Here is a 22,034-nt window from a genome sequence, read left to right on the forward strand (position 1 = left end):
TGATTTTCCCCAAAACTTGAATGCCTTCCTGAGTGATCCCATAGAAGCAACATGACTGACATTATGTATCCTGGAGAGAGCAGCCATTCACTGATCAATGGCAGTGGTTTGGGAATTACAGTCTCAGTCAGTACTTTGCCTCATTCCCAAAGCAGAGGTCATCTGACAAAGTTCAGAATCAAGAGGGGTGATTGTCTCTGGGAAACATATCTGCTGCAGGCACTGGACTCCATTCAAATCCCAGGTCATCCCTGCATGAAGGATATGTGTCACACAAAGTTTTAATGGTCAAAGAAAATCTCTCTCAGTATGTGTCTCTCCAGTTTTTTTTTTTTTACACAGAGAGGGATTCTTACGAGGCCATTGTAGTAATAATTTCAATAAACCCTATGAAAATTCACTTTCAAAATCTTGAGTTGAAGACTATATTCTAAAACATAGGACCAACAAAAACCTAAACTGCTCACTAATCTCTGTCTTATAATTATGGTAGTGTGACTCCAGTCATGACATGGACATATTGGTGCCCTCCTCACTAGTGCATTTTTTGTTGCTTTAGTGAAAGGATGGTCCTCTGGGCCCTCTTCAAAAACACAGTTGGGTTTTCTAGTCTTTTTTTTTTAAGATTTTATTTATTTAATTGACAGAGAGACAGCCAGCGAGAGTGGGAACACAAGCAGGGGGAGTGGGAGAGGAAGAAGCAGGCTCCCAGCAGAGGAGCCTGATGCAGGGCTCGATCTCAGAACGCCAGGATCACACCCTGAGCTGAAGGCAGACGCTTATCGACTGAGCCACCCAGGCGCCCTGTGGGTTTTCTAGTCTTATATAATAAATCTGTTTTAGTATACTTATATCTCTGATATTGCTCAATACTTTGTCAAGAAAGTGTCAGGACTGCGCATGAATTTGAGCAGACTTGTCTTTCAGTGCAGGAGATCAACGTCTCTTCACAAGGTGCTAGAGGTTCTTTAACTTTCACACCATGTTTAAGATAATAGCTAGTTGACCCGACCTAGATATTTTCTTCCATAAGTGCTTCAGTGATACTTATAACAAATAAGTAACTCCGTATTCCTTATCACCACTGCCCGCATATCTCTCCATTGCTAGAGGTATCATATAAGTCACGGATCCTCTTCCATATGTATTATATCCCAACTCATCATATGTGAGAGTTGCAGTAATCATGATGCTTTAACCCACTGAGACTTATCAGGACCCACTTACCACCAGTAATGTAATCCTTGTTGTTATCTGGATAATAAGTTATTCAATTTCAAAATCTTATTCTGAAAAACTGCTTCCACAATCCATGACTGTTAATACCTATTCCTAGTTTGGGTTTTGCTAGAAGACCCTTAGGCAAGTAGGATTTAATGCAAGTAGTCTTAATGGAAGATCATCCTTTCAAAAAGTGTTGTGGGAAAGAAGGAAAACTGAAAGGGAAAAGCAGGTAATAGAGGGTGTCTTATTATCAGATTATCATCAAAGGCAACATGTACTTAAACCACTGAAGAAGCAGAGCCAATGAAAAACATGGGCTTCCGAATGGTCCAAGTGGAAGGGCAAAAAACAAAACAACAAAAACAAAATTAGGAGAATTCCTATTAAGTATGTATGAAAGTCTGCTCTTTGGGGCTTATACACTTCTCTCACGTTCAGCTTCCCACGTGCATAGGCAGAGAAGACTTTTCCAGAAGACTTCTCAAAAAGCTTTCAGGAGAAGAGATGGAGATGCTGGTAGTGAATGTGTGGCCAGAATGCACTGAAATGGTAAGGCACAGAGAGGAATGGGGAAGGCACCATAAGTATCTGTTACATTTATATTCTATCTGAACTTTTTAACGTATTTCCCTCTTTCTTTTTCATTTTATTTGTTTTCTCATTTTATACTCCATATTACCTATTGAGCTTTTAAGGGGTCTTTTCTTTCTTACACTCTTACAATTGAATCTTTATTTCTGAAATAATTTTCCCATCAATCTCTTTCCTAAATTCTTACCATTTATGTTTCCTGTGTTTTCTAGATACCATCTCTCTTTTTTTTTTTTTTTTGCCTACCTGAGTACCTATGTTTGCTTTGAGTTATTTCATCAGACCTGTACTTGCTTCTTTAATTTTTCAAGTTCATGTTGGATTGTTGTGTGACAATATTCCTGTATTTTAGGATACATTTTATATTGTTTTGTCTTTACTATTGAGAGAAATTGATGCTAATTTTTTTCTTTATGCACTTTTCATATACATACTGCAGTTTGATTTTATATTGTTAATACTTGAACAAGTTGGAGGTTTTTGATCACTTATCAACAGAAAGAGCTCATAATACTTTCTGCCACATAGTTTCAATTAATATGTAAGTTGAAGGGTTTTTTTGTTTGTATGTTTGCTTTTGTTTTATTCTATTCAGTTTGTTTTTCAATATGGTTTACAGGAAGAGAAGTAGTTGGATTCAGATCCAGAATCTATAATTAATTTGAGAAGTGTTTTTTGGTGTTTGTTTTGTTTTGTTTTGTTTACCTATGTATGACCTTCAGCAAGTTACATAACCTCAATCAGCCTCCGTTTTCACTCAATAAAATGATATTAACAGCACTATAAAAATAATAATGTCTACTATTTTGGGGCATTTATTAAGAGCCAGCTGTTGTGTTGAGCACTTTGCTGACATCACAGTATGTGTAAAATGAGGATAATAACACCCACCTGCTCTGGTTCTGCACCTTCAGTGATTTTGAATGCATATGATGCATCTAGCATAAAGTCTGATTTATTGTGTTCAATAAATGTCACTACTGTTCTCCTATCTCTCTCTTTCCTTCTCCTCCTCAGCTCTAAGGTTTTCAATGAATTTATTTAATTTTATTTTTCATTTTCAGAATTTGTATTTAATGATTTCAACATTCTTTTCAGATACTGTCTTGACTCTTGATTTTTAAAACCTTTATTTTTTCTGTTTTTGAGATAACTGCAGATTCAAATGCAGTTGTAAGAAATAGTACAGAGAAAACCCCATGTATACTTCACAGGAGTTCCCTACAGTGGTAACATCTTAACATAGTTATTGCACAATATCACAACCAATATGTATCACAAAGGAACATGGATAACATCCATCATTCTTAGTCACACTTAGCCAGCTTTCCATGCTGTGTGTATTTAGTTCCATACGATTTCAAAACATGTAGACTTCTGTCACAACTGCCACAGTGAAAATACAGAACAGCTCCATCACAATGATCCCTTGGGCTATTCATTTTTGCCATAGCCACCTCTCTCCATCTCTACACCCTGACTCCTAGAAACAGCTAATCTGTTCTCCATCTCTATAATTTGTCATTTCCGGATTGTTACATGAGTGCAATCATACAGCAGGTAACCTTTGAGATTGGAGTTTATCATTAATCCGGTATCATTTATGATATTATCATTAGCATAATTAAATTGAGATCCATCAAAATTATAGTGGATATCAATAGCTGTTCCTTTCTATTGCTGAATGGTGTTCTATGGTATGGATGATTTCACAGTTTTTTAAAGCTTTGATTTCACTCTTTATATATTCGAATATCAGTATATTTATTTTGGGTCAATTTCATATTATAATGTTATTTTTAACTATTGAAATATAAATTTTCCACTCCATTCCATCTTCTAACCTCTCTCACAAAGGAGATTACCAATGCATGAAGTTTTCAAACTCGGGTCATGACCTTTTTGTTTGTTTTTCTTTAGCTAAACAATTACATTCATAGGTAGCATGGGTACCTTATACGAACAAAATAATCTTAATTTCTCCTTCCCATTCCTTGTGTCATTGTTCATTTGTTTTACTTATATTTAAGCATACATAAGCATATATGTGTGTGTGTGTGTGTGTGTATATATATGTACACACACAAGATATATACATAAGCATATATAATTGAACACATTGCTGCTATTATTTTGAACAAAACTGTTAAGTCAATTAAAAATAAAAAACAAAAGTTTTTATTTTACCTTCACTATTTTTCTTCAATAATCTTCCTTTTTTATGTAGATCTGAGTTTCTGACCTATATTGTCTTCTCTCTAAAGAACTTCTAACATTTCTTACAACACTATCTGCTGGCAGCAAATTCCCTCAAGTTTTGTTTGCCTGAGAGAGTCTATTTCTCCTTCACTTTTAAAGGATAATTATGAAGGGTACAGAATTCCAGGTTGGTGGGGGTTTTTTCCTTTACTCTTTAAATAGTTTACCCCAGTCTTTTCTGACCCGCACAATTTTTAAGAAGTCCGATGGAATTCTTATTTCTGTTCCTTTACAGGTAGGATGTTTTCTCGTCTTTGGCTTCCTTCAAGCATTTTTGTTTATTTTTTATTTTCTGTATTTGATAATGATATGTCAAGGCATAGTGGGCTTTTTGTTTGTTTTGGTTTTTTGTTTTTATTTTTCTGAGTTTCTTGGATTTGTGATTTGGTCTCTGACCTTAATTTAGGTAAATTCTTAGTTATTATTTTTAAAAAATATTTCTTCTGTTCCTATTTCCCTTTCCTTTCCTTCTGGCATTCCCATTATGTGTATGTTACACCTGTGTAGTTGTCCCACAGTCCTTGGATGTTCTTTTCTGCCCCCGCTCCCCTATCCCCCCGCTCGGCGCTTTTTATTCCCGTCTCGTTCTCTTTCCTTTTCAGTAATGGGGGTTTCTGTTGGTATGTCCTCTAGCTCAGAGATTATTCCCCCCGTCAAGTTCAGTCTACTAATAAGTTTGTCAGAGGCATTCTTCATTTCTGATACGGTGTTTTTCATCTCTAGCACTTCTTTTTGGTTATTTCATAAGATTTCCATCTTTCTGCTTACACTTCCCATCTTTTCTTAAATGCTGTCTACTTTATCCTTGGAGCTCTTAGCACATTGATCATACTTGTTTGCAACTGTTAGTCAGATAATTCCAGCACTGCTGCCGTGTCTGGTTCTTATGCTTGCCCTGTCTTCTGATTGTGTTTGTTGCCTTTGGGTATTTCTTGTAAGTTTTTTTTTTCATAGCCAGATATGTTGTGGTAGGTAAAAACATCTGTCGTAAATAGGCCTTTAGTGATGTGGGGTAACTTGGTTGGGGGAAGGGAAGGATTCTCTAGGCCTATTGTTAGGTCTCAGTCTTTTAGTGAGCCTATAACTCTGGACTGTGAACTTCATAAAAACGCTTCTCACTTCTCCCACTTCCCCCTTTGAATTGGACAGAATAGTTAAAGTGGGCTGCAGTTGGCATTTCCCTTTTCTCAAATGAAAGGCTAAGTGGTGGCTGGAGTCAGTATTTTGCTTCCCAAAGGCCAGTAAGGCTTTGATTAAACCTCAACAAGTTAGGCTCTAGTTAAATAGTTTCTCCTGCGGGTGGGCGTGTTAAGAAGAACCAGGTGCTCTGGAGTATTTAAAAAGGGTTCCTTTTCCTCTCCTCCTCCTCCCAGAGCCTAAGGAGATTTTTCTCCAGTATTTACTTTGAAAACCTCGTCCACCTCCTGGAGGCAAAACTCGAAGACGTGTGAATAGCATGGTGACCCCTCTCTACCTGGATCCCTGTGGAGTTTTTAACTCCCAGACCTGTCCACACAGAGCCCCCGGTAAGTACATCAACCACAGTCCAAGTTTTGCTGCCCTGGCACTGACTTCGGCTCCTGGCTGTCCGTCCTGGTAAGTCTGGACTCCCTGTATTTACCTGTCTGTAAAATTTTGGGGGCAGCAGTTTGTCCCGTGTCTCCCTCTCTCTTACGGATCCAAGAAGGGCTGTTGGTTTTTCAGTTTGTTTAGTTTTTTACTTGTTATAGGGATGAAGTGGTGACTCCCAACTCCTTACGAGGGTACCTGAAACCAGGCCCGGCTTGTTTTTTAAAGTGTTGATTGCTATGGCGTGCTGCTGTGTTCTGGGCTTTAATGCATACTCATGTGGTGGTTTTGGTAGTTTCATGTTTGTCCCACTTCTCTGGATATCAACCATTTCAGTTACATTAGTTTCTTAATTTTAAGGTTTTCACGCTCCTTTAATAAGATAAGTGGTTATTGCATGCGGTTGTTTCGTGCAGCCTCAGGTTGAGATTGCATTTGGATGACTGTTTAAGCATAGCTTCAGCTGAGCAGACAGGAAACTCTTGTTCTTAAGCAAATGGGAAGATATTTTCTAGCCCAGAGTTTCATAGAGAGGGAAAATTCTTGTGTCCTGAAATTGGTCAAGCCAAGGGATGAATCTCCAACTCTCACCCATATGTAGAGAGAAACTATGTTGAGGGGTTAAAGAAATCCAAAAATCAACCCACGTTCTTTTTTCTATTATAGAGACACATTTTATATGCAAATAACCACATACCCAAGGTTGGCAGTTAGTGCTCTAAGTAAAATGTAAAGACCTATACAAAGTTGGAGGTAGGGACACATGAAAAGAAAAACACTGTGTGAGCATTGACTAAAAAGGACGGAGATGTGGATCGCCGCCAGGTGTCCTCTTCGTTATTCCTGGTATTCACCTCCTGTCCAAAACCCACCCCCTTGTAGTGTGAAGTGATTACTAATTTTCCTCAAAACACAGGTTGGAAAAAACAAAATACACTGCTTTACCAAGCTGAACAATTTATCATTTACTGTATGTGAACATTTTCCTATTTAAATATGCTGCTAGAGATCACAGCACGAGCAAAAGAGAGATGGGGCATGTTTTTGGAAATTGAGGCTGAGACCAGATTATAAAGGGATCTGATCCTAAGGAGTAAGGGTTTAATTCTGTAGGCAGTGGGGCACTATTGATTATGATTTGAGCTAGGGATTAATGTGATCTAATTGTACTTCTGGAAGACGGCTTAGGAAGAACTGTAGAATTGATTAGAGAAGAATAACTGAAAGCAGAAAAGCCTGTTAACAGGTGTTTTGTATATTCTTAAGTATAAAATACACAGCTGTAATGATCAGAAGCAGTTAGATATGAAACAAAAGGTTAAATTAATGTCAAAAATGCTTCAATTGGATGATACACAGCTGTGTGATATATCCAACAACACATGAGTGTTTGGTTTAATGCAGTTTTCTATGGTTAATACTGTGTTCCTTAACTCAGTGCGTCGGCCTATCTGATTATTATACCTGTGAAAGAAGTTGCAGTAATAATTACTTCCCTGAAACAGTTTAAACTTGAGGTATGTATAATAATCTGTTGTCATAATTATAGTGTCCTTAAAGTATTTCTTTTAAAAGTGAAATCCTATTTCCTTTACCTTATCAGACTGTTACAGTGTTGATAGAAAAATATTTTTTCTTTTCATCTGAAATTCTCCACAATCATTTCTGAAAACAACCATATAATGGAAAGGTTGCTACCTTGAATGAGTTTAGGAAGAATTTTTGACTCAGTAAACAAAAAATTTAAGTGATCAGAGTATTCACAAATATGAAAAATCTTCTTCCATTGTAAGATTTTATAGTTGGGCATCTCCACATGAAGAAAAAACAGTAATTGTCTTAACTCGACTGAATAAAAAAAATTCAGTTACCGAGTAGTTAAATATTAGTGGACGTATTATTTGTATGTAGAATTTTAAGTCTAAATCCACCAGTTCCTATTTTCATCAGAAATATTCCCTAAAAGTGTTTTTACCTTGTCAGAAAATGTCTGCAGCCTTTCATGATGCAGTATTTCTGTTAATTCTCTTTACTCCTGACTTTCCACACAATGTTCGTGTTACCCTCCTTGGTCAGATGTGTTCTTACTGAATATAAGAAGAGCCTCCATTTTGACCAATTCTTTTGCTTAATTTTGCATTGATGGTAGTTATTTTGAAGCTACTTCATTTAGAATAGAAGGAGATATTTGAATTTTCCAAGTAAATGACAACAATCAAATATAATTTGTTTTCGGTCAACATTCCTTGCTATTACAACTCTGAATATTTCAGTACTCTCTTCTGTCTGTTAAACAGTGTGGTCTTTTATCATGGAATATTTGTCTTCAAAGATAAAAACATATTTGGTATTAGCATAAATTATTTGGGGAAAGACGAATTTGATACACATATAGCCAAAAAAAACCTAGAGTAGAAAAATGATTCTGTAAACATCTGAGAGTTCATGGTGGACACAGGAGGCCATGAGATCCTGAACAAAACCTAATGGAAACTCTGAAAAAATTATCTGACCTGGGGTTACCATGATTGATTCCTAAGAATTCTAATGTATTATATAAATTGGCTGAATGCTTTAGACTTTATCAGAATACTATATTCATGAGGAAAGGGAGTAAATAAAATGAGTGGATGGAAAAGTATATAACATGAATAAATTTGAAAGCAAATTAAGAAAATCACTCAAAGACAGCAAAGTCCATGGGTTAAAAAAAAAAACAAAAAACAGTAAGATTAGAGCACAGTATCAGAGAAGGTAAATAATCAGGAAAGGGTAAATTTAGATAATGGTTTTCCACTTCTGATACTTGGGCCTAATTAAGAATGGTACAGCTACACGCATATCCGTTGGTGAGTGGAATGGGTAATTTAAACATCGAGTGCTTGGATTATGTTCTAATGATGGAGTACTATGTCGAAGCATTAAGTACAGGGATATGTTCTTGCAAGGGAGGAAGTAGAAAGTGGGGACAGAAGTTCATGTGGAAAATATGAGTCAACATTTTTCTTATGTATGTTTGAAACACTGTCTAAGTCCTGACATACCATAAGTGCTTACTAATTTGTTAATGGATGAAGTTCTAAGACCTAAATGTTCTCTTGAACTCCCTAGTGATAATGGCTTGAAAGCTGCAGCCAGACTACATAAAATATAGTAGAATCATGGCAATTGAAATTTCTTTCAGAATTTAGCCTGTTCACTACATATTGTTACATATTGTTCATGTGGGTCATTTACTTAATGGTGATTGTAGCTCAAGCTTTAAATGTTCGTAACACCTGTCAGTTGCAGAAATTGTTTCTTTTATATTTATCAATAACTGGCTTCCCACCGGTAACTCTTATTACATTCATTCAGTGTATCTTTCTTTCATAACATATAATGTTCCCATGTATCTCACGTTAGTTATTTGATGAACATAATATTAGAAATGTAATATAAATGAATTATGCCAAAACTAGTATCAGTATTTACTTTTTCTGAAGACCTGATGGGTAAATTACTGAGATACATATTACAGCAACTTAACCTTATTTGTTTGTAAAAATGGTTTTTTTTCCAGGAATTCTTGGTGAAAAATTTTCCTGTCAGCATCATTTTTTAAAACAGAGTAAAATATTATCTGTTAATACAGGCTTAAATGTTAAGGCATTGGATCTTATTTCTTAAATTTGATGCCAGAGATGTCTCATTTTACTTATTCAAATGCTTTTGGGGGGGGGGGGTCAGAGGAATACCGTTCACTAGTGTTAAACTTCCTAACATCACAACTTGTGAGACAGACAGACACATACAGAGTGTATGCGTATATATGTGATTACTTAATGCCTTCATGAAGCTTTGTAGCAAGTGAATAATTACTTGTATAAACTGACCTTAGTGGCTACCATAAAACATTCTAATTATTGCATTCTTCAAGTGACTGTAATTAATGTAATCTCCAAAGCCGTAAAATACCAATATTTCAGGTAGCAGATTATCTGTAACATTTGTTGCACAAGATGGTAGTTGAATGTGCAATCAGTGCTATAATTCACTGTTAATCTTTTAATACGGAACCTTAAAAGTGCCAGTTGTTAATAAATTGCTGCTGTAGTATCATAGGCTTGAACTCAACTCCCAGTGAAAATGAGCAATTAAACGTGCAACAAAACTGAAACCTTAGAAAAAATGCTACCCTTAGAAATGAATGTTAGTATCTATAATATTTCATAAGCAAGAAATTTGAGCACTGGATAAGTATCAAGCAAAATTGATAGCTCAACTTTTCATTGTAAAACCTTTGCCATCCTACAAAATTATCAAAAGCTATGTAAGATATTGAGCACATTTTAGGAACACATGATCTATGAAATGTATGTTAAAAATGTATTTATTTTGTAAATAGTATTCTTAATCAGCCAGTACAAAAATTGTCAATTTCAATTGTTGTATATATTGAATAGTTTGGGCCTTTAACCTTGTGGCAACAAAAAAAGGTGCAGGTGTGGAGTGGGTCAATAACTAAATAAAAAGATCTATAAAGTGTTATTTTTGTATCAAAAGTTATCTTAGCCACCAGTGCACCTTGTTCTTGAGACACTGTTAAGCATGCTTAAAGGATTTGAAACTCCAAAAACTTTTATTAAACTGTGGACTACAGTAAATATATTATTAAAAAGTAAAGAACAGGCTTCTTTCAATAAAACTGTCCTTGGCACTGGGAGACCCTTTAGGAACAAACTACAGTTGATCCTCTGAGATGATTTTTCTTATTACTTAGACTTTGTTTTTGCTTTCTTAAACTTTAAGAAAAAGGTGTTTTTATGCTGTTTAATTATGTCAACTAGACTTTTGATTGTCTCTCAAATTTAAACCCTCTTTGATCAAATAGGCACAATGATCATTCTGCTATCACTGATTTCTATTAAAATCTGTAAACAAATTGGAATATCAATTAAACCTGATTATAATGTATGTATATCTCCACTCTAGCTCTCAGGAAAAAACAGTTCTGTAAAGGAAAATGAAGGAATGAAAGAGAAATAATGCGCTTCTTCCCAACCCGTACTCACCCCCCAAAATTTTCCATATTATAAATAAGGAATATTTATACCTGACAGAAGTGAGAAAGAACATACATTGTATTCAGAGGATAGGCTATAAGACAGCGTTGTAATGACTTATAATTAGAAAATGGAAATACTATGGGATGCCTGGGTGACTCAGTAGGTTAAGCGTCTGCGTTTGGCTCAGGTCATGATCTTAGGGTCCTGGGATGGAGCCCCACTTCGGACTCCCTGCTCAGTTGGGGGGGGGGGGTCTGCTTCTCCCTCTCCCTTTGCCCCTTTCCTTCTGCCCCTCCCCTCTGCTCATGCTCTTACTCTCTCTCATAAATAAAATCTTTTTTTTTTAATGGAAATATTGTATATCCAAAGAAACTCATTTTCCCAAACTGTCAGTTTTGTCAAATTTTGAAATAGATATAGACACGATATGAGTTGAATTTGAAAAGTGGTTGGTAAAATTTAGACTTCGAGAGGAAGTGGAAAGAGGACTTACAAGAGGAAAATATTTTCTTTACACAGTTTTGCTGTGAATATAGTTTGACTATGTGTATCAAAATATTTCAGGGGTACTTATTTAATGGGCAATGGCTTGAAACTGTTTAAATACAACATACATTTCTTTTTAAAAATCATTTTTATGCATTAAATCCGTTACTACACCCTATTCCTGAGCAACAATTTTACACATTATTATTTTAAAAATTGCAAATTATTTTCTGGAGATTGTTTGGGAATTGATTCAAAGCCTGAATTCTATACTATTCTATACTTTCTCCCCTCATCCACTTCTGTCTCTCTCTCTCTCTCTCTCTCTCTCTCTCTCACTCACACACACACACACACACACTGGCTCTCATAACGTTTTTTTATATACTACTGTATTTATAGAAGAAATAGAAATGTCTAATGAACTTTACTATAGACTTAAATGCCTTTATATTTTATATATGAGAGCATGCATCAATTTATTTGGTAATCCAATTTAAATATTCTCCTTCGAGAGTTTGTTTTTTAAGGATAATTTCATACAGAAACATGTTTGTGCCTTAAGATTCCTTCCTGTGTTTATTTGGTTTTTATAGTTTTCAATGAAAAGAATGCCTATTAGGACAAACTTATTTAATGACACTGATAAACCATGAAACATGAATAACTGAATGTAAAAAAGATGCATTTAATCTCTGATTTCAGAATGTGTTTTCTTGTAAAATTTTCATGAAGGCATGCAGCTTTAAGTATAATACTTAAAAGTCCTCAGAAGGTAAGCCTGATACTCTTTATATTCACAAGCCTAAGTCATATTTTATGAATTAAACTCAAGCATCTTTAATTTTCATAATTCTTTACCTCTGAAAGATCCTAAAATAAGCTATTGAGTTTTACTGGATCTCTAGGTAAATGTAAGTCAATTCAAGAGAACATGTTTAATAGTTGAATAAAAGCTTTATCACTTTATTTCAAAATGAAATTCATGTATATTTCCAGGATAGCATCAAAAGTGTTGCTCAGGGATTCTTAAGAGGCATTTCAGGAGAAAATATGAAAGCATTTAATTCGAGTCCATTTAATTCAATGTTCATTTCCTGGACATCTTACAAGTCATACCAATATTACTTCGGTTATCCTTATGATTGTAAGCAGATGACAATACAAAACATCATAAGCTAACATAAAGAATATAAGCAGATCCTAAATCCTGCTCATTCTTCCACTGTTAGCTGTGAGGTCTTGCATGTGCTCAGTAAGCTCCCTTGGGTGCAGTTTCCCCGTGGTTAAATGAAAGTGGTGGACTAGTTGAATACTATATTTTCCATGTATTCAGCTGTATTAAACGAAATACTAATTTTCAACTTATACATAATGTATTTCTACTTCATGTATAATGTTTCTATATTAGGCATTGCTATGTATAAAAATAATCTGAAAATGTAGATATAATTTCTATGTAGATGGCATTTTGTTTCATAATGAAGGATAAATACTTTAAAAAGCATGTTTAATTCAAGTATAGTTGACATACAATATTTTATTAGTTTCAAGTATTCTACAGAATGATTTGACAATTGCATACATTATGAAATGCTCACCATGATAAGTATAATTACTGTCCATTAGCATACAAAGTTATTACAGTATTATTGACTATAGCATCAATAACATGGGTGAGAGTGCCAACTTCCCTTCCAGTAGAAAATCTGCATATAACTTTTGACTTACCCAAAACTTAACTACTAATAGCGTATTGTTGACTAGGTCTTACTGATTAAAAAAAAAACACTTGATTAAAACATATTTTGAATGTTATAAATACCAAATACCATATTCTTAGAGTAAAGCAAGCTAGAGAAAGAAAATGTTAAAAAAATTATAAGAGAAAATACATTTATTGTACTGTACTGCATTTATTGATACTCTGTTTATATCATGTTGACTTTATCTCAAAACTAGTCTTTAGTATGCCTTTCTTACGGCAAACCTGTACCCATATAGAAGCTATGTTCTTCAATAGAAGATAAAAAGGTATTTTGCAAAAAACGCAAGGTTTTTTATGTACTGGTGTAGTTGTAGGGAGACCTCACAAATACTCCCCCGCCTTCTTTTAAGTAATGGTCCTCTTGCTGGATTCATCCTGCAATGGTGGGCAACCACAGTTGCAGACCCCAATAGACAGTACACATCCAACATTTCAACTTACTCTTTAATGCCAGGACTTTTCTCTGCTTTTGGGAGGATTTCCAACATCACTAGTGATACTTCATATGAGTCCTATGGTATTATTAAAGGTTTATGGTATTATACCAAATTCAGTGAAAAATATGTAAGAATCATGAGAAGTCTTTTTTTTTTTTTCTCACTGTGATAGACAATTATTGGACAAATTGTTCTGTGGAGAGGATTAGCGTCACATGGTGTTTTAAATGGATACTCGCAACACATGAGCTCATCACAATAGCAACAAGCAGTGGCTACAAAATTATTAGAGTAGTATGGTTTGTATTACAGTTAATTTTATGCATTTATGAATTAATGCTGCATCTTTTCATTTAAGAGCTCTTTAAGAGAAGGGTCTGAGTATGCAATAGCCCTGTGTCTATCCTGGAGTTAAGCCCTGCAGCTTTTCAAAGCCACATGTTATGGGGGCTTGTCTTCCTGGTGCAGATTCCTAGGGCTAGGGTGCCCACTTTGGGGCCTGATCTCCTTGCTCCTCAGGGAAGACCTCTTGTGCCTGTGATAGCCCTCCCATTTGTGGGTCAGTCCCTTAGGAATTTGGTTCCCAGCTGCATGCCTGCCCCTCCTATCCTTCTCAATATTGTTTTTTTGTTTATTTCCATAGCTGTGGAAAAGGTGTTCTGCTAGTCTTGAGGTCATTTTCAGAGTGAGTTGCATTACACACATTTGCAGCCTTGGTGTATTTATGGGAGGAAATGAGCTAAGGATCCTCCTGCTTTACAACTCTCCTGCAATCCTGAATTAATGCTTCATATTAACATATAAATATATAATATATAAATATAAAAATTTTTAAAGCGTAAGTTTTGATTTTTCCCTTTTACCCTTAGTAGTTGAATATTTACGCTAGAGAAGACTTTTTCTTAGGAAAGAATCTGTGTGGTGTATTTCCACCAAAAATTTTTTAAAAACTTACAAATTTGAAGAACATTTCAGTACATAAAAACACGAAATATGGAATAATGCTGTTACCATATCAGTGCATTTTAGTAATTAATGTAAATAATGATTTAAACCTCAATAGAAAATTTAGGAAAGTATTTTTATATGATTTTTATTCATTTAAGTTTCTGAGAATGTTTTATAGCCCAGAGTGCTGTCTATGTTGGTGAACATTTCATGAGAGCTTGAGAAGACTGTGTATTCAGATATTGCTGGAATATTATGTGAATGTTATTTATATTAAGTTGATTGATAATGCTGTTTGTGTCAACAGGATCCTTCCAGATTTTCTACTTTCCTTATTTATAATGGAAAGAGGGCTGGGACATCTCCCACAATTAGTGTTTTGACTCTCATTGTTTTTGACTCTCATTATTTAATGACTCTCTTTATTCCTAATGATTTCCCTTGTTTTGATGTTTTCTATGTGTAAAATTCATATGGCTACTTCAGCTTGCTTCTGATTAGTGTTAGCATGTTACATATTTTCATCTTACTTACTTTCACTTAATTCTTTGTTTAAAGGGTTTCCCTGTACACAGCATATAGTTGGGTCCTGTTTGTAGTACTTCAATGGAAAGGGTTCCGAACAAGGAAAATTATCAGGAATAAAAAAGAGCATTGCATGATGCGGTTCAAGAATGGATGGAAGCAGAAGGACAAACAGAGAAATCTGTTATTGTTGGTGCTGTCTATCCCCCTCTTTGAGGCTTCCTTGTTCTTGATTCTTTTCTCCGACTGATGTCTTCCTCCTCAGAGAGCGATTTACTGCCCATTCAGCTGTAATCCACTGTTATCATACTGGAGCCCTTTGATGTGTTTTTCAGTTGTTAGGTAGAGGAAGCATTCTATAATCTATTAAAATCTTAAATCTTGTAATGGGGACCTCTATCAGGGCTGACTCTATCACAAGTGCTGTTCCAGTGGCAGAGTTTACTTTTTCTCCCCTTTAGAGGAGGTAGAGAGATAAAGCATGCTGCTGTGGAAGGAATACCCTTCTCCAGTTGGTGTAAGGTCCTAGAAGATTCTCTCTTGGAGAGTAGAACTTTGGTATGGAAAACACTCAAGGAATTATTCACAAGGATTACGTTTCTTTTCCCTCTGTTAGACTCATCAGAGGATCTTTCTTGGCACTTTGCCTTGAGAATCTGTTGGTTCCTAGAGTTAAAACCATTGAAAATGTGGTTCCCCTCTCCTCAGATTTTGGCATCTAGAGATTTTTATTCTCAGTCTCATTAACACTCAGCCTCCAGTAACTTAAAGAATTTACCATGTAAGTGTTAATACTAGTTCTTCTGTACTTTCTCAGATCTGTAGGCTGATGTAAGCTTTGACTCTTTGTATTAAGCTGTCTCTCCAGATTAGGTGGTGACTGTTCCGCAGCCACAGTTCTCTGATAGTTTGAGGAAAAAAAATAAATATTCAATGTGTTCAGCTTTTTCCCCTTATAAGAATGAGAATGAGAGCCTCTAAGTTTTTCAATGTTGAAGCCAAAACTAGAAATTGACATTATTCATTTTGTTCCAATTTTGAACATTGGGAAATCTTTCAGATTGACCTCCATTTCTTTGAACATGACATTATCATCTTTGTCATCATTTCCTTACTTTCTGACAGTATAAGATGCTCCACTCTCCTCTTCTGTTTTCACTGCCCTTGCATAGAAACAGCCATTTTTCCAAGGAATTCGGGGTTCATTTATTGGAGAATAGATTTAGAAATCAAAACATGGTCACTGGATATGCTTATTGCTACTCCAGTTCTAGAACTTTCCAACTTTGTCTCCATCCAATTTCTACAATACCATCTTTATTTTCCAGCAATTAACTGTTTTTGAGTATAAGAAAAATACACACAAAAAGACCAGTGCTGTTTAAAATTCTGTGTTATCTTACTACCTGTAAAAACCTAACTCAGAATATCTGGGGGTATGACAAAGGAATTTTTTATTTTTCAAATACTCTTTAAGTTGCTTCAGTATAGTCTAAAGTTAAACCATTCTTTTAAAATACTCAATGAGGTTGGGGCATCTGGGGCACTTAGTTAAACATCTGACTCTTGGTTTAGCTTCAGCTCATGATCTCAGGGTTCTGGGATCAAGCCCCATGTTGGGCTCCATGCTCAATGGGGAGTCTGCTTGAGGATTTTCTCTCCCTCTCTGTCTTAAATCTTCAAAATAAAAAAAAAATCAATGATCTCCACACTAGTAGAGAGGATAATATTAATATTTTTAATATTTCTTTATTACAGGAGTGATCTCTATAAAGTAGAAATATACCGTTACGAAACCTGAGGAAATAGCAATTTCAGGAGACCAGTAAAGTGAACAAACTTGAATTCATGTTGTATTCCATTTCTTTTTATCACCCTTTACCACCCCTTTCAAGATAGAAGCACTGTTTTTCCTACTTGTCAGGAGTGTTGGTGGCTAATATCTGTGTACTTCTCTGGTAATTGCTGTGCTTGAAAAGAACTACTTATACCAAGGTTACATGCCTCAATTTTTAGAAGGTCAATAGGGGGCTGAGAAGAGTCAGTGCCCTTCCCTCAGTTGGGGACAACACTTCAGAGTCATGCCAACTCCACAACCCCACCTTGAAGGTAGCCTAGGCTGCTGTAATGCAAAGTGTTTCTCTACCCGGTCCTGCTTTTCTTACACCTGACTCACAGTATTTTTGAGAAAACTTCACTCTAGATTTGTGCCCCAATCTTAAAACCTCAAGATTCTGTGTCTAAGGAACCCAACCTGTGACAATGTTATTTTCTTTAAACATATTATATGGTGAAACGATGGGAGGATAACAGAATTCTTAAGTTTATTGTGCATTTAGGATTTGGCTCTCGTATATACTTATTTCCATTTAATACTTCCAGTGACAGCTTGAAGTTAGTTTTTAAAATAGACATCCATCCTAATTATGCTATCATTCAAATAGTATCTATTTTGAACTTTGATTCTAGTCAGGATGTTGATTAAAGTACTTTCAAATAAAAGATATTTTCAATATTTAAAAGGTACTTTGAAATAAATAAATAATGCATCTAAAATTAATTTTCCTGACTAGAAAAAAAATTAACCTGAAGTTTACAAAAAGACTACAAAAGGTTAATAACCCAGAGATTGCCAGAGTTACTTTTATTCCATTTGCCTTCAGGTAGAGAAAAGAGGAAAATAATAATTCTTTGGTTAAATGGTCTTTCCTATATGTATTCTCATAATGATAAATGATAAATGCAGATAAATAGATAAAAGGAAAGCTAAAATAGCTGAATTACAACTATTACCACTGTTAATGCTTTTGTGTATTTTTTTTAGTTTTAACTGAGCTATGATTATATTGCAGATACCATTTTATACTTTATAGTTCAAAATTTTGTGTATTATCAACCTATTGTGAACATTAATTATATAAATAAAAACTATTCTGAAATACTTTGAGTATATAGTATTCTGTTGGGTACTTGGTAGTTTATTTCCCTAGTGTTATTTTTATGTTGTTTTGAATAGCCCTATTATTTTTTAAATGTTTTTTTATTATATTATGTTAGTCACCATACAGTACATCCCCGGTTTCCGATGTAAGGCTCGATGATTCGTTAGTTGTGTATAACACCCAGTGCCCCATGCAATACGTGCCCTCCTTACTACCCATCACCAGTCTATCCCATTCCCCCACCCCCCTCCCCTCTGAGGCCCCCAGTTTGTTTCTCATAGTCCATAATCTCTCATGCTTCATTCTCCCTTCTGATCACCCCCCCCTTTCTTTATCCCTTTCTTCCCCTACCGATCTTCCCAGTTCTTATGTTCCATAGATGAGAGAAATCATATGATAATTGTCTTTCTCTGCTTGACTTATTTCACTTAGCATTATCTCCTCCAGTGCCGTCCATTTTGCAGCAAATGTTGAGAACTCGTTCTTTCTGATAGCTGAGTAATATTCCATTGTATATATGGACCACAACTTCTTAATCCAGTCATCTGTTGAAGGGCATCTCGGTTCCTTCCATGATTTGGCTGTTGTGGACAATGCTGCTATGAACATTGGGGTGCATATTGAATAGCCCTATTATAATAGTACCACAGTATGTATTTTTGTGTGTGATTCTTTCATAGCATTTGATAAAATTTTATTATAGTGTCTCTGAAATGGAATTATAAGTGAAATGGTATATTACTACTATTTATCTTGAAATATATTACATATGTTTTATCAAATACATTTTAAAATACTTAAAATGTTACATCAAATAGAGATACCTATTTTATCATTTCCTCATTAGCATTATATATTCAATATAGGCTAATTTTAATAATGAAAATAGAAGTTGGTGGACAGTCATTGAATAAATGTAAATATTAGAGTTGTTTAATCTGAATTGTGTTCTGAAATAGTTACACTGTTCAAATCATCCAGGATAGATAGGGCGAAATAGGCAACTTGAAAAATGTTAAAATGTAGATAAACGATGGTATATCTAGGTGGGTGACAAATAAATTGGAAATATATAGGCAAATTCTAGATTGATAGTTTTAGGTGATAAAATTAGGATGCAGTTGTGCAGAAAGAGTAGCTTTAGACCTTTCAGAAAATAAGCCAGAATCTGAAAGTGAGTTTTTAGTCTGTGTCCTCATAATTTCATTTTTGAGCATACACACTCCAAGTCTGAAAGAAGTGTATGTGAGTGTGTATGGGAAATGCATGTGTGTCGGTTTAGGTGAGGGAATGCCTGTGGGTAAGTGACTGTGTGCGTGGTTACATGTAATTTATAGGATTGTCTTTTGGTAGTGTCTGTATGTATTTGTATGTGCAACAGTATGCAGGTGTTTATGTGAGTATCTGTTTATATGGGGATGTACATGTGTGTATGGGACTGTGCATGTGAGAAGTGCCCATCTGTGTGAGTTCACATGTCTATTTGAGGGTGTGCTTGTGGGTGTGCTTTCTGAGGGCATGTATACTTGCACTTGGTCATGTAAAGTATGTGATAGCCTTAGAGACTGAGGTGATCACATATCGGGGAGGATATTAAGATTTGGTGCTACCACATATGCAAAGGGAGGAAAATATTTAATGAAATAAAGAGTCATCAGAATCAACCAAGATGTAGAAAGAGTTGAAGTTACAAAAGGTGACTGGATTACACAACATAAAATCATTGGTCGCCTTGGCCCGATCAGTTTGAATCAATATAACCCAGACTGGAGGATATCTAAGAATAATCAGGGAATTGAGAAAAGGAGACAGTTCATATAGACTATTGTTTCAAGAAGTGTGGTTATGAAGAGCAGAGATAGGAGTTTGGTGTTACAGACAAATAGGTGTGGCTGGGTGTTTACTTTTACTTTAGGACATGAATAGTATAATATGTTTTAAATTTATAGGAATAATCTATTAGAAATGGAGAAAGAGAGAGTGATCAAGTTTCATTCTTTTGCATGTAGCTGTCCAATTTTCCCAGCACCATTTATTGAAGAGACTGTCTTTTTTCCACCGGATGTTTTTTCCTGCTTTATCAAAGATTAGTTGTCCAAAGAGCTGAGGGTCCATTTCTGGGTTCTCTATTCTGTTCCATTGGTCTATGTGTCTGTTTTTGTGCCAGTACCATGCTGTCTTTGTGATCACAGCTTTGTAGTACAGCTTGAAATCTGGCATTGTAATGGCCCCAGCTTTGTTTTTCCTTTTCAACAGTTCCTTGGCGATTCAGGCCCTTTTCTGGTTCCATACAAATTTAAGGACTATTTGTTCCAGTACTTTGAAAAATGTCACTGGTATTTTGATCGGGATAGCATAAGGGTGTAGATTGCTCTGGGTAGCATGGACATTTTAATTATGTTAATTCTTCCGATCCATGATCATGGAATATTTTTCCATCTTTTTGTGTCTTCTTCAAAGTCTTTCAAGAGTGATTTATAGTTTCTAGAATATAGGTCCTTTATGTCTCTGGTTAAGTTAATTCCAAGGTAACGTATGGTTTTTGGTGCTATTGTAAATGGGATGGATTCCCTAATTTCTCTTTCTTCAGTCTCATTATTCGTGTATAGAAATGCAACTGATTTCTGAGCATGATTTTGTATCCCGCCACATTACTGAATTGCTCTATAACTTCTAATAGTTTGGGAGTGGATTCTTTTGGGTTTTCCATATAGAGTATCATGTCATCTGCGAAGAGAGACAGTTTGACTTCTTCTTTGCCGATTTGGATACCTTTTTTTTTTTTTTTAATGATTTTTTATTATGTTAGTCACCATACAGTACATCCCCGGTTTCCAATGTAAAGTTCGATGATTCATTAGTTGCGTATAACACCCAGTGCACCATGCAATACGTGCCCTCCTTACTACCCATCACTGGTCTATTCCATTTATCCCTTTTTGTTGTCTGATTGCTGTTGCAAGGACTTCTAGTACTATGTTGAATAATAGTGGCGAGAGTGGGCATCAGATAAATTCCAAATGGATGAGAAACCTCAATGTGAGACAGGAATCCATCAAAATCCTAGAGGAGAACATAGGCAGCAAGCTCTATGACATCGGCCAAAGCAACCTTTTTCATGACACATCTCCAAAAGCAAGAGAAACAAAAGATAAAATGAACTTGTGGGACTTCATCAAGATAAAAAGCTTCTGCACAGCCAAGGAAACAGTCAAAAAAACTAAGAGGCAGCCCACAGAATGGGAGAAGATATTTGCAAATGACACTACAGATAAAAGACTGGTATCCAAGATCTACAAAGAACTTCTCAAACTCAATACACAAAAAACAAATAAATCAAAAAATGGGCAGAAGATATGAACAGACACTTTTCCAATGAAGACATACAAATGGCTAACAGACGCATGAAAAAATGTTCGAAATCCTTAGCCATCAGGGAAATTCAAATCAAAACCACATTGAGATACCACCTTACGCCAGTTAGAATGGCAAAAATTGACAAGGCAAGAAACAACAATTGTTGGAGAGGATGTGGAGAAAGAGGATCCCTCCTATATTGTTGGTGGGAATGCAAGTTGGTACAGCCACTCTGGAAGACAGTGTGGAAGTCTCTTAAAAAGTTAAAAATTGAGCTACCCTATGACCCAGCCATTGCACTACTGGGTCTTTACCCCAAAGATACAGACGTAGTGAAGGGCCATATGCACCCCAATGTTCATAGCAGCATTGTCCACAATAGCTAACTCGCGAAGGAGCCGAGATGCCCTTCAACAGATGACTGGATTAAGAAGTTGTGGTCCATATATACAATGGAATATTACTCAGCTATCAAAAGGAACGATTTCTCAACATTTGCTGTAACATGGACGGCACTGGAGGAGATCATGCTAAGTGAAGTAAGTCAAGCAGAGAAAGACAATTATCATATGATTTCTCTCATCTATGGAGCATATGAACTAGGAAGATCGGTAGGGGAAGGAAGGGATAAAGAAAGCGGGGTAGTCAGTAGGGGGAATGAAGCATGAGAGACTATGGACTATGAGAAACAAACTGAGGGCCTCAGAGGGGAGGGGGATGGGGGAATGGGATAGACTGGTGATGGGTAGTAAGGAGGGCACGTATTGCATGGTGCACTGGGTGTTATACGTAACTAATGAATCATCGAACTTTACATCAAAAACCAGGGATGTACTGTATGGTGACTAACATAATATAATAAAAATAAATAAATAAATAA

At 35.6% G+C, this 22,034-nt stretch overlaps 1 long non-coding RNA gene across 1 annotated transcript in view; it reads left to right on the forward strand.

The window, feature by feature from the left end:
* Nucleotides 1-1,409: 1,409 nt before the first annotated feature.
* Nucleotides 1,410-22,034, forward strand: part of LOC123001056 (uncharacterized) — a 206,590-nt gene continuing 185,965 nt past the window's right edge. Inside the window, exons 1-2 of the long non-coding RNA XR_008957454.1 lie at nt 1,410-1,773; nt 5,448-5,600. This is a non-coding gene — a long non-coding RNA (uncharacterized LOC123001056). The remainder of the gene's footprint in view (nt 1,774-5,447; nt 5,601-22,034) is intronic.

Source organism: Ursus arctos, unplaced genomic scaffold (genome assembly GCF_023065955.2).
Source record: "Ursus arctos isolate Adak ecotype North America unplaced genomic scaffold, UrsArc2.0 scaffold_5, whole genome shotgun sequence".
In the NCBI taxonomy this organism is placed as follows: domain Eukaryota; kingdom Metazoa; phylum Chordata; class Mammalia; order Carnivora; family Ursidae; genus Ursus; species Ursus arctos.